Source organism: Oncorhynchus gorbuscha, linkage group LG19 (assembly GCF_021184085.1).
Source record: "Oncorhynchus gorbuscha isolate QuinsamMale2020 ecotype Even-year linkage group LG19, OgorEven_v1.0, whole genome shotgun sequence".
In the NCBI taxonomy this organism is placed as follows: domain Eukaryota; kingdom Metazoa; phylum Chordata; class Actinopteri; order Salmoniformes; family Salmonidae; genus Oncorhynchus; species Oncorhynchus gorbuscha.
Genome location: NC_060191.1, coordinates 22,725,496 through 22,734,424, shown reverse-complemented (window position 1 = coordinate 22,734,424; position 8,929 = coordinate 22,725,496). Strand labels below are relative to the sequence as shown.

General features: G+C 40.0%; 2 long non-coding RNA genes across 2 annotated transcripts; both read left to right on the top strand.

The window, feature by feature from the left end:
- Window positions 1-1,519: 1,519 nt before the first annotated feature.
- LOC124005898 lies at window positions 1,520-4,202 on the top strand. Its single transcript, XR_006833718.1, has 3 exons — window positions 1,520-2,399; window positions 2,778-2,822; window positions 3,185-4,202. It is a non-coding gene; the product is annotated as an uncharacterized LOC124005898 (long non-coding RNA).
- An 842-nt stretch (window positions 4,203-5,044) lies between these two features.
- On the top strand, window positions 5,045-6,424 carry LOC124005897. The gene is made up of 3 exons (XR_006833717.1): window positions 5,045-5,272; window positions 5,365-5,628; window positions 5,724-6,424. It is a non-coding gene; the product is annotated as an uncharacterized LOC124005897 (long non-coding RNA).
- The last annotated feature ends 2,505 nt before the right edge of the window (window positions 6,425-8,929 follow it).

The following is an 8,929-nucleotide window of genomic DNA, read 5'->3' as shown; positions in this document are numbered from 1 at the left end:
GGTTTCAGGCTCTACCTGAGAGACGTGAATACAGGGAACGTGGTCGTCGACCTCATCAGAATTGTTTTAATCTATCAGATGCATGTAAATAACAAGCTTAAATCAAGCATTTCACTTTGTCATCTCCCAAAATGTTGGTTTTACCATCCATTTCCACCCTTTGTCTCTTTCAGTTCATCTATATTTGATTTTATTGCACCTGTATATTCATTTTGTAATCATATCATATTCATTCATTTCTTGATGATGATTAGGATGATGATGGTTAATTAGTTAATTGTACTAGATAGTTCTTCACTTGTGGTCCTATGCAGCTCAGTTGGTACAGCATGGCACCAGGATAGTGGGTTTGGTTCCTGGGACAAACCGTATGTCAAATGTATGCACACATGACAGTAAGGGATGCACTCTTTAGGCTAGTATTAGTGACATCCCGGGAGACGGGATGTCATTAGAACCTAAAAAATATTTTCACATGACACTCCCCTTTGCTTTACCCTCCCGCATGAATTCTGTTCTAACTCGCCCTGGTCAACTATAAGTGCTGTTATTTTGTGAAGTGGAAACATCTCGGAGCAACAACGGCTCAGCCACAAGGTGGTAGGCCACACAAGCTCACAGAACGGGACGGCAGAGTGCTGAAGCACGTAGTGTGTAAAAAACGTTTGTCCTTGGTTGCAACACTCACTACCAAGTTCCAAACTACCTCTGGAAGCAACGTGAGCACAATAACTGTTTGTCGGGTTTCTATGGCTGAGCAGCAGCACACAAGTCTAATATCACAATGCGCAAAGCCAAGTGTTGGCTGAAGTGGTGTAAAGCTCGGCGTGGAAACGCATTCTCTGGAGTGATGAATCAAGCTTCATCATCTGACAGTCCGACGGACGAATCTGGGTTTAGCATAAGCCAGGAGAATGCTACATGACCCATTGCATAGTGCCACATGTAAAGTTTGGTGGAGGAATAATGGTTTGGGGCTGTTTTTCATGGTTCGGGCTAGGCCCCTTAGTTGCATTGAAGGGAAATCGTAAAGCTACAGCATACAATGCCAATCTAGACGATTCTGTTCAACTTTGTGGCAACAGTTTGGGAAGGCCCTTTCCTGCTTCAGTATGACAATGACCCCGTGCACAAATCTGTTAATGCAGTATGCTAATTGGAGTGTGTCCATGGTTCTGGGATAATGGTGTTGATGTGAGCCATGACAAGCCTTTGAAAGCATTTCATGACTACAAATGTGAGTGCTATAGGGCGATAATCATTTAGACAGGTTACCTTGGCGTTCTTGTAGGTATTACAGACTGGTCAGGGAGAGATTGATAATGTCAGTGAAGATACCTGCCAGCTAAATGGCTATTATTCAACAACAATCATGTTCTTGGAAATTGCATTTCCATGTATTTGAATTTGTTTAACACTTTGTTTGGTTACTATATGATTCCATGTGTTATTTCATAGTTTTGATGTCTTCACTATTATTCTACATTGTAGAAAATAGTAAAAATAAAGAAAAACTCTTGAATGGGTAGGTGTGTCCAAACTTTTGATAGTTACGATATATATATATTTATATGTATGTATATGTATATTACATGATATATTATGTATATTATATATATATATATATATATATATGATGTATATTATCTCCTCAACAGTGAAGGGTTAATATATTGTGCAGAGTAACATTAACACAAATTCATCATCAAAGAGACTTTTATTAATTTCTTCATGTAATTTCTCTCTTTCTAAGCCCTTTGAATTGTACGTTTAGGATATCCACATTAAAGTTTGCTTTTACTTCTTCTTTGAATGGTGACCCATTGAGTAGTAACTATGGAAAGTAACAAGTTATGCAACAAACGTGTCATTTCCTTCAGCCACAGATGTCTTGAGCAGTTATTGCCCCATTAAACTGGAACTCGCTGTAAAAATAGACTTGGAACTATATCCTTACATTTGTGGATTTAAATCTCTGGATGAATTACTGTTGGCTGTATTCCTTTAAAATAAAAACATGTTTAAAAAAGAGAAATAAAGAGAAATATTGCAAGGGGCTGTAGCTTTCTGTGTAATTTACAAGTCACTGGGTTATATGTCTGCTTGTATTTCATCTGGAATCAGAGGATGTTGCCTTCCTTGTGAAGCTTGATATATTTCACTAGTAACTGTGATTGAAAAGAAAATCTGATGATCATTTGATACTACAGATGGAGGCTATCACTTGCGGGTTGACTTTTATTCAACGAAGGAAAATTCTGTGTCTTGCAAACAGCAGTGCCACTTCTTCTGAATGTCTGCAGTGACAGGCAGCTAGACAACAGACACCCCATCAGGTGGCATTTATATAGCCTGAATTGTGCATTGGATTTGAACAGATGACCATCGCGTGAATACTGGTAAGAGGTCGAAGACACTATTTCTGTTTGTACTATTTCTGTTATGGTAATTCATGTGACTGTCCCAATTTTGTAATGTGGAGAAGCATTTTAAATTTTATGTACATGTGTCCCTATTTTCGGATGAGTTGGATTTGGGAACACATTTCAGATATTGATAGCATCTAATTAAAATCGAATTGTAGATATTGTCAAGTTCAACAAGACTACACTTTCTTTAGTGGGTCAGGTGTAGGCTACATCTAGATTAACACAAATATCAACCGTATCAGCTCACAGCTCTGGACGCTTCATTCATTTGTATTGGTCAGTGTTTTCAATGGAAATGAATCTACCACCAAAATATGAACCTGTTTGACTTCATTATGCTTCATTTAGGTTTTTATACTTACTCAGAATCAACACAGCTTCATTGGCTTCAAGGTATAATGAAATAACGTATTTTTTAATTCTATATTTATGTGAGAAATATGTTCATATTACTATGATTCAAATCTCATCATGATACAAATGTTTGTAGTGTAGCCAACATGTCCAATTAAAAAGCAAGAAAACTCAGACTGTCTTGTGGAGAATAGGGTCAATGTTGTTTCAGTTCCCTACAATCAGAATCTGTTTGGAATCATTCTATTAATGACAAATCAAAACAAAAATGTCAACATTTTGATGTGTTTGACTTTATTTAAAAGTTATTTTCACTGTTGGTTTCATGTTTTTTTAAATAAGACAATGTAATGAAGTGTGTCTGCTGCCTCTGTACTGAACTTGTATGTCTGTCTGTCCAGACAGTGTTAAAAAGCAGGTCATCTGGCCCTTTCTGATACAGAGAATCATGCACATCACAGGAGCTGAAAGACTCATCCTCATTGGTGGTCTGCTGCAAGGTGGGTTGCTGTGGGAAAGGCTGGGTCTGATGCACTGCTTTCTAGCATCTCCCATTGCACTTTACCATTTACATTTGATAGGTTATAGCTATAGGTAGGTTGTAGCTAGGTAGATAGGTTGTAGCTAGGTTGTAGCTAGGTTCCCATCCAATTGGTGACAGATTTTGATGTGAATATTTAAAAGTCTGCATGAAGAAAATATGAGCTGCAATGCGATGGAAACACTATGAACTTTAGATTTAGATTTGGTACATGGAAATTTAAGCGAAAATGTACATTTTGTGTGCACTATGTCATCATGCACTGAATTTTATCCCCAAGTACTCCATTTGGTGGAAACACCAATGGTGGGAAAATGCATATATTGTCTTTATCGGATTTTATAATATTCGAATGAAAATCTGTCGTCAATTGGATGTAAACCTAGCTACTGCCATCATGATGCTTTGTTGTTATACGATATGACTTTACTCGCATAAAAACTGGATGGAAACATGATTAGTGTTCTGATCCTTATTAAAAGCCCAGCGCAGTCAACATTCAGTTTGTCCTGTGTTTAGTATCATATTTATACAACAGCTGATGAAACTAACACTGTAATAATGTGATTGGTGTTATTTCCCGATAGTGGCTGGTTGAAATACAGGACCTTCTAATCAGCAGGTTGTGCATGGGTGGAGTTTTGTCTTGCCTAGTGACATCACCAGGGGGTAAAGTGAATAGACAAATTCAAAGAGTGTTTCAAACCTCTCTGCCAATAACTTAGTTTTAAGGTTACATATCCCTTCTCTGCTCAGGTGGATTGAGCCACATTGTGGTTAATGCACCATTATGTGCCCTTTCCCACTCCCAGACAGTCCTAACACAATTCTTGCTTGAGAAATAAAAAAAATAAAAAATAACTTTAAAAACTTGTTTTTTTTAAAAACTATTACAGGAAGTTGCTTTATTGTTACCCAGAAATAGTTTGATATTGAGATAAAAACGTTTGCACAGGGCCTTTAAAAGGATAGTTCATACAATCCATGTCTACTAGTATTGCTACATCCCCCCCAAAATGCTAGCCAGATTATTCTGGACATCGCTAAATAACTAGCCAGCATATTTTTTTTGCGGTTTGTAGGAAAAAACAACACCCTAGTGAAGTTGAAAATAACCTAACACCCAGTCTAATATTTTGCTGTGTGTATTTCAGGTGTTCTGTGCCTCGACTTTGCAGCGCTGATGCCTCAGAGTATAAAGGCTCTGAGTGGATCTTGTGTGGACATTCCCTGCTCATTTACACTGCGATTAGGATTTGAGTTGTTCCTCACAACTTCATGTAAAGGAATATGGAGGAAAGGGTGGCCAGGAGTACAGGTGTTTGATTCTAGTCTCACAGGGACAGGCTTAAACACCATTCAAGGGAATCTAACTGGGAACATGCAGCAGAAGGAATGTACCACAATCCTGAATGATTTACCTTCTTTCAATGACTACTTTTCATTTAGAATTGAATGTGACAATTATCTGAAATATAATTTTCCAGAACTTGTCACAATGTATGTAAAAGGTAGAGTATCATTAGAATATGCTAGTTTTGTGTTGTGTGTGTTGTGTTGTGTTCATTTTAAGTTGCAGGTTTGAACCCTGCTGTATTTAATGCACTGCTCATGTAATATAGTTTTTTTTTTTACTCCCTCAGAAAATCCATCCCAACCCACTCTAAGTCCAGCAACAGTACATGTGATGGAGGGGACCTCAGTGAGTCTGATCTGCTCTGCTGCAGCCCCTGTCCCTCACTCCCTCCAACTCTGACATGGACCCCCACACTGAGTGACAGTGTGGAGGATTTGCAGGTGACTCCGAATCGAGTCATAACTTCTATCCTGAACTTTACCGCTTCACATGTCCACCATGGAGAGAAGATCTCCTGCACTGCGCTGTACAAACGACAAGCTGGCAAGAGTGATAAATCATCCAAAACTGATCTGACAGTCGCTGTTCTTTGTAAGTTGATTCATGCATGGTAAGTTTGATTCATGTATGGTATGTTAATCATTTCTAGAGAATTTGACAACTTTCTGTGCACTCTCCCTCAGACTCTCCCAAGAACACCTCAGTGTCAGTCAGTCCCTCTGATTCAGTGGTAGAGGGCAGCTCTGTGACTCTGACTTGCAGCAGCAATGCTAACCCAGCAGTGGGGCGCTACAACTGGTACAGAGTTATTGGAGAGCAGGTTTCAACAGTGAGGGCTAGCAGAATGCTAACTGTCCAGGTACCAGCAGATGACAGTTATTTCTACTGTGAAGCCATCAATGACCATGGAACCGAGAAGTCATCTGTCATTCAACTAGATGGAATGTGTATGTACACAATGAAAACAAATATGAACAATAGTTTCAACTATACACAGTATCATAACACACACTAATTTGAATCTATTGTTTCTTTCCCCCAGACCCTCCCAAGAACACCTCACTGTCAGTCAGTCCCTCTGGTTCATTGGTAGAGGGCAGCTCTGTGACCCTGACCTGCAACAGCAATGCCAACCCTGCAGTGAAGAACTACACCTGGTACAAAATCAATGGGACTGAGGCTGTCCTTTTAGGATCTGGAGAGAGCTTCACCTTAGACAGTAAAGCAAGTGATAGCGGGGAGTACTGCTGTGAAGCACTGCATGCACTCGGTAAAGAAAAAGCCACAGTTGTTCAGCTGGATATTCAATGTAAGTTATATACATTATACTTTTGCAGTGGTATGGTCAGGGATGGAACTTAAAGATATTGGGCACTGGCCAGCCAGGATAGAAGACTGCAATTTTTACTGGCCTGGGTCCAAAATAAATATGCAATATTTGAAAAGACAAAATGTCACTAGCTGCTGGGCTAGTCGGGCACATTTTCTATTAGCCCGGTCTGAAAAGTACTAGCCACGGGTTAGCGGGCTAGCTTAATTTCTATCCCTGGGTATAATACAGTATATTGCCTAGTGTAGGAACAGAAACATCAAGATGCTGCTAACACTTTACCATATGGCTACATTAATTGGCATCAACTAATGTATCATTCAATGGTGTCAATGCATTTGTTAATCATTTACTAATGGTAAAGAAACACAACATATTTTAGTCATAATTTTGAAATGCTACATGTAGAGCCTTTCAGTTCATATACAGTTGAAGTCGGAAGTTTACATACACCTTAGCCAAATACATTTAAACTCAGTTTTTCACAATTCCTGACATTTGATCCTAGTAAAAAATGCCCTGTCTTAGGTCAGTTAGGATCACCACTTTATTTTAAGAATGTGAAATGTCAGAATAATAGAGTAGAGAGAATAATTTATTTCAGCTTTTCTTTCTTTCTTCACATTACCAGTGGGTCAGAATTTTACACACACTCAATTAGTATTTTGTAGCATTGCCTTTAAATGGTTTAACTTGCGTAGCCTTCCACAAGCTTCCCACAATAAGTTGGGTGAATTTTGGCCCATTCCTCCTGACAAAGCTGGTGTAACTGAGTCAGGTTTGTAGGCCTCCTCGCTCACATACTGTAACGGCGTTCGTCTGTTGAAAGAAGAGAGTCGGACCGAAATGCAGCGTGTAGGTTACTCATGACTTTAATGAAAATAAATTGCGGTACATGAAATAACTGAATACTAAATACAAAAACAACAGAACGGAACGTGAAACTAATTACAGCCTATCTGGTGACTACAACACAGAGACAGGAACAAACACCCACGAAATACAAAGCGAAAGTCAGGCTGCCTAAATACGGTTCCCAATCAAAGACAACGACAAGCACCTGACTCTGATTGAGAATCGCCTCAGGCGGCCAAGCCTAACAACACCCCTAATCAGCCGCGATCCCAAATAATACAAACCCCAATACGAATACAACATATAAACCCATGTCACACCCTGGCCTACCCAAACATATAACAAGAACACAAAATACAATAACCAAGGCGTGACAGAACCCCCCCCCCCTAAGGTGCGGGCTCCCGGACGCACCTCAAGAGCATAGGGAGGGTCCGGGTGGGCGTCTGTCCATGGTAGCGGTTCTGGCTCGGGACGTGGACCCCACGGTCGGTAGCACTTTATCTCACAGTACAGAAAATACTTTGTAATTACCTAGAAAATACATAATAATACTTGGTAATTTCTTGTTGTGTTACAAGTTATGAAGACAGTAATAGGTAACTTATTGTAATTACCTGGAAATAACATGGTAATCGTCTTGTGATTTATTTTTATTGTGCTTTTGCTAATAAATACTGTATTATGTGAGGCACTTACTGTGTGACATGTCCCCATGTCTGCTAACAGGCAGTAGGTGACACATACGCCACACTACAGATCTCAAACGTGACCTCTACTTATGAGGTCATACAGGTGAGAGCACTCTTTAGGCTAGTATTAGTGATTTGCATGCAAAAAAAATCCCTGCAATTCTAGCACCTTTGGAATTGTGTATACAAGTAACATTTATTTGACCACACATAACATATATGTGTATGTGTGTGTGTGTGCGCATATTTGTGTGTGTGTGTGTGTGTGTGTGTGTGTGTGTGTGTGTGTGTGTGTGTGTGTGTGTGTGTGTGTGTGTGTGTGTGTGTGTGTGTGTGTGTGTGTGTGTGTGTGTGTGTGTGTGTGTGTGTGTGTGTGTGTGTGTGTGAACATGCATGTGTTTGTGATGTATGTCAGAGGACAGAGTGTGGCAGCAGAGAAGCACACAGAGAGACCAGTGGTAGTGATATGTGAACGCTGCAGAGGGGACAGAGGCAGTAACACCATGAGCGTAACTCTGGATTCGTGGTTTCAGGCTCTACCTGAGAGACGTGAATACAGGGAACGTGGTCGTCGACCTCATCAGAATTGTTTTAATCTATCAGATGCATGTAAATAACAAGCTTAAATCAAGCATTTCACTTTGTCATCTCCCAAAATGTTGGTTTTACCATCCATTTCCACTCTTTGTCTCTTTCAGTTCATCTATATTTGATTTTATTGCACCTGTATATTCATTTTGTAATCATATCATATTCATTTCTTGATGATGATTAGGATGATGATGGTTAATTAGTTAATTGTACTAGATAGTTCTTCACTTGTGGTCCTATGCAGCTCAGTTGGTACAGCATGGCACCAGGATAGTGGGTTTGGTTCCTGGGACAAACCGTATGTCAAATGTATGCACACATGACAGTAAGGGACCGTAAAAAAATGATTCGGGGAGACGGGATGTCATTAGAACCTAAAAAATATTTTCACATGACACTCCCCTTTGCTTTACCCTCCCCGCATGAATTCTGTTCTAACTCGCCCTGGTCAACTATAAGTGCTGTTATTTTGTGAAGTGGAAACATCTCGGAGCAACAACGGCTCAGCCACAAGGTGGTAGGCCACACAAGCTCACAGAACGGGACGGCAGAGTGCTGAAGCACGTAGTGTGTAAAAACCGTTTGTCCTTGGTTGCAACACTCACTACCAAGTTCCAAACTACCTCTGGAAGCAACGTGAGCACAATAACTGTTTGTCGGGTTTCTATGGCTGAGCAGCAGCACACAAGTCTAATATCACAATGCGCAAAGCCAAGTGTTGGCTGAAGTGGTGTAAAGCTCGGCGTGGAAACGCATTCTCTGGAGTGATGAATCAAGCTT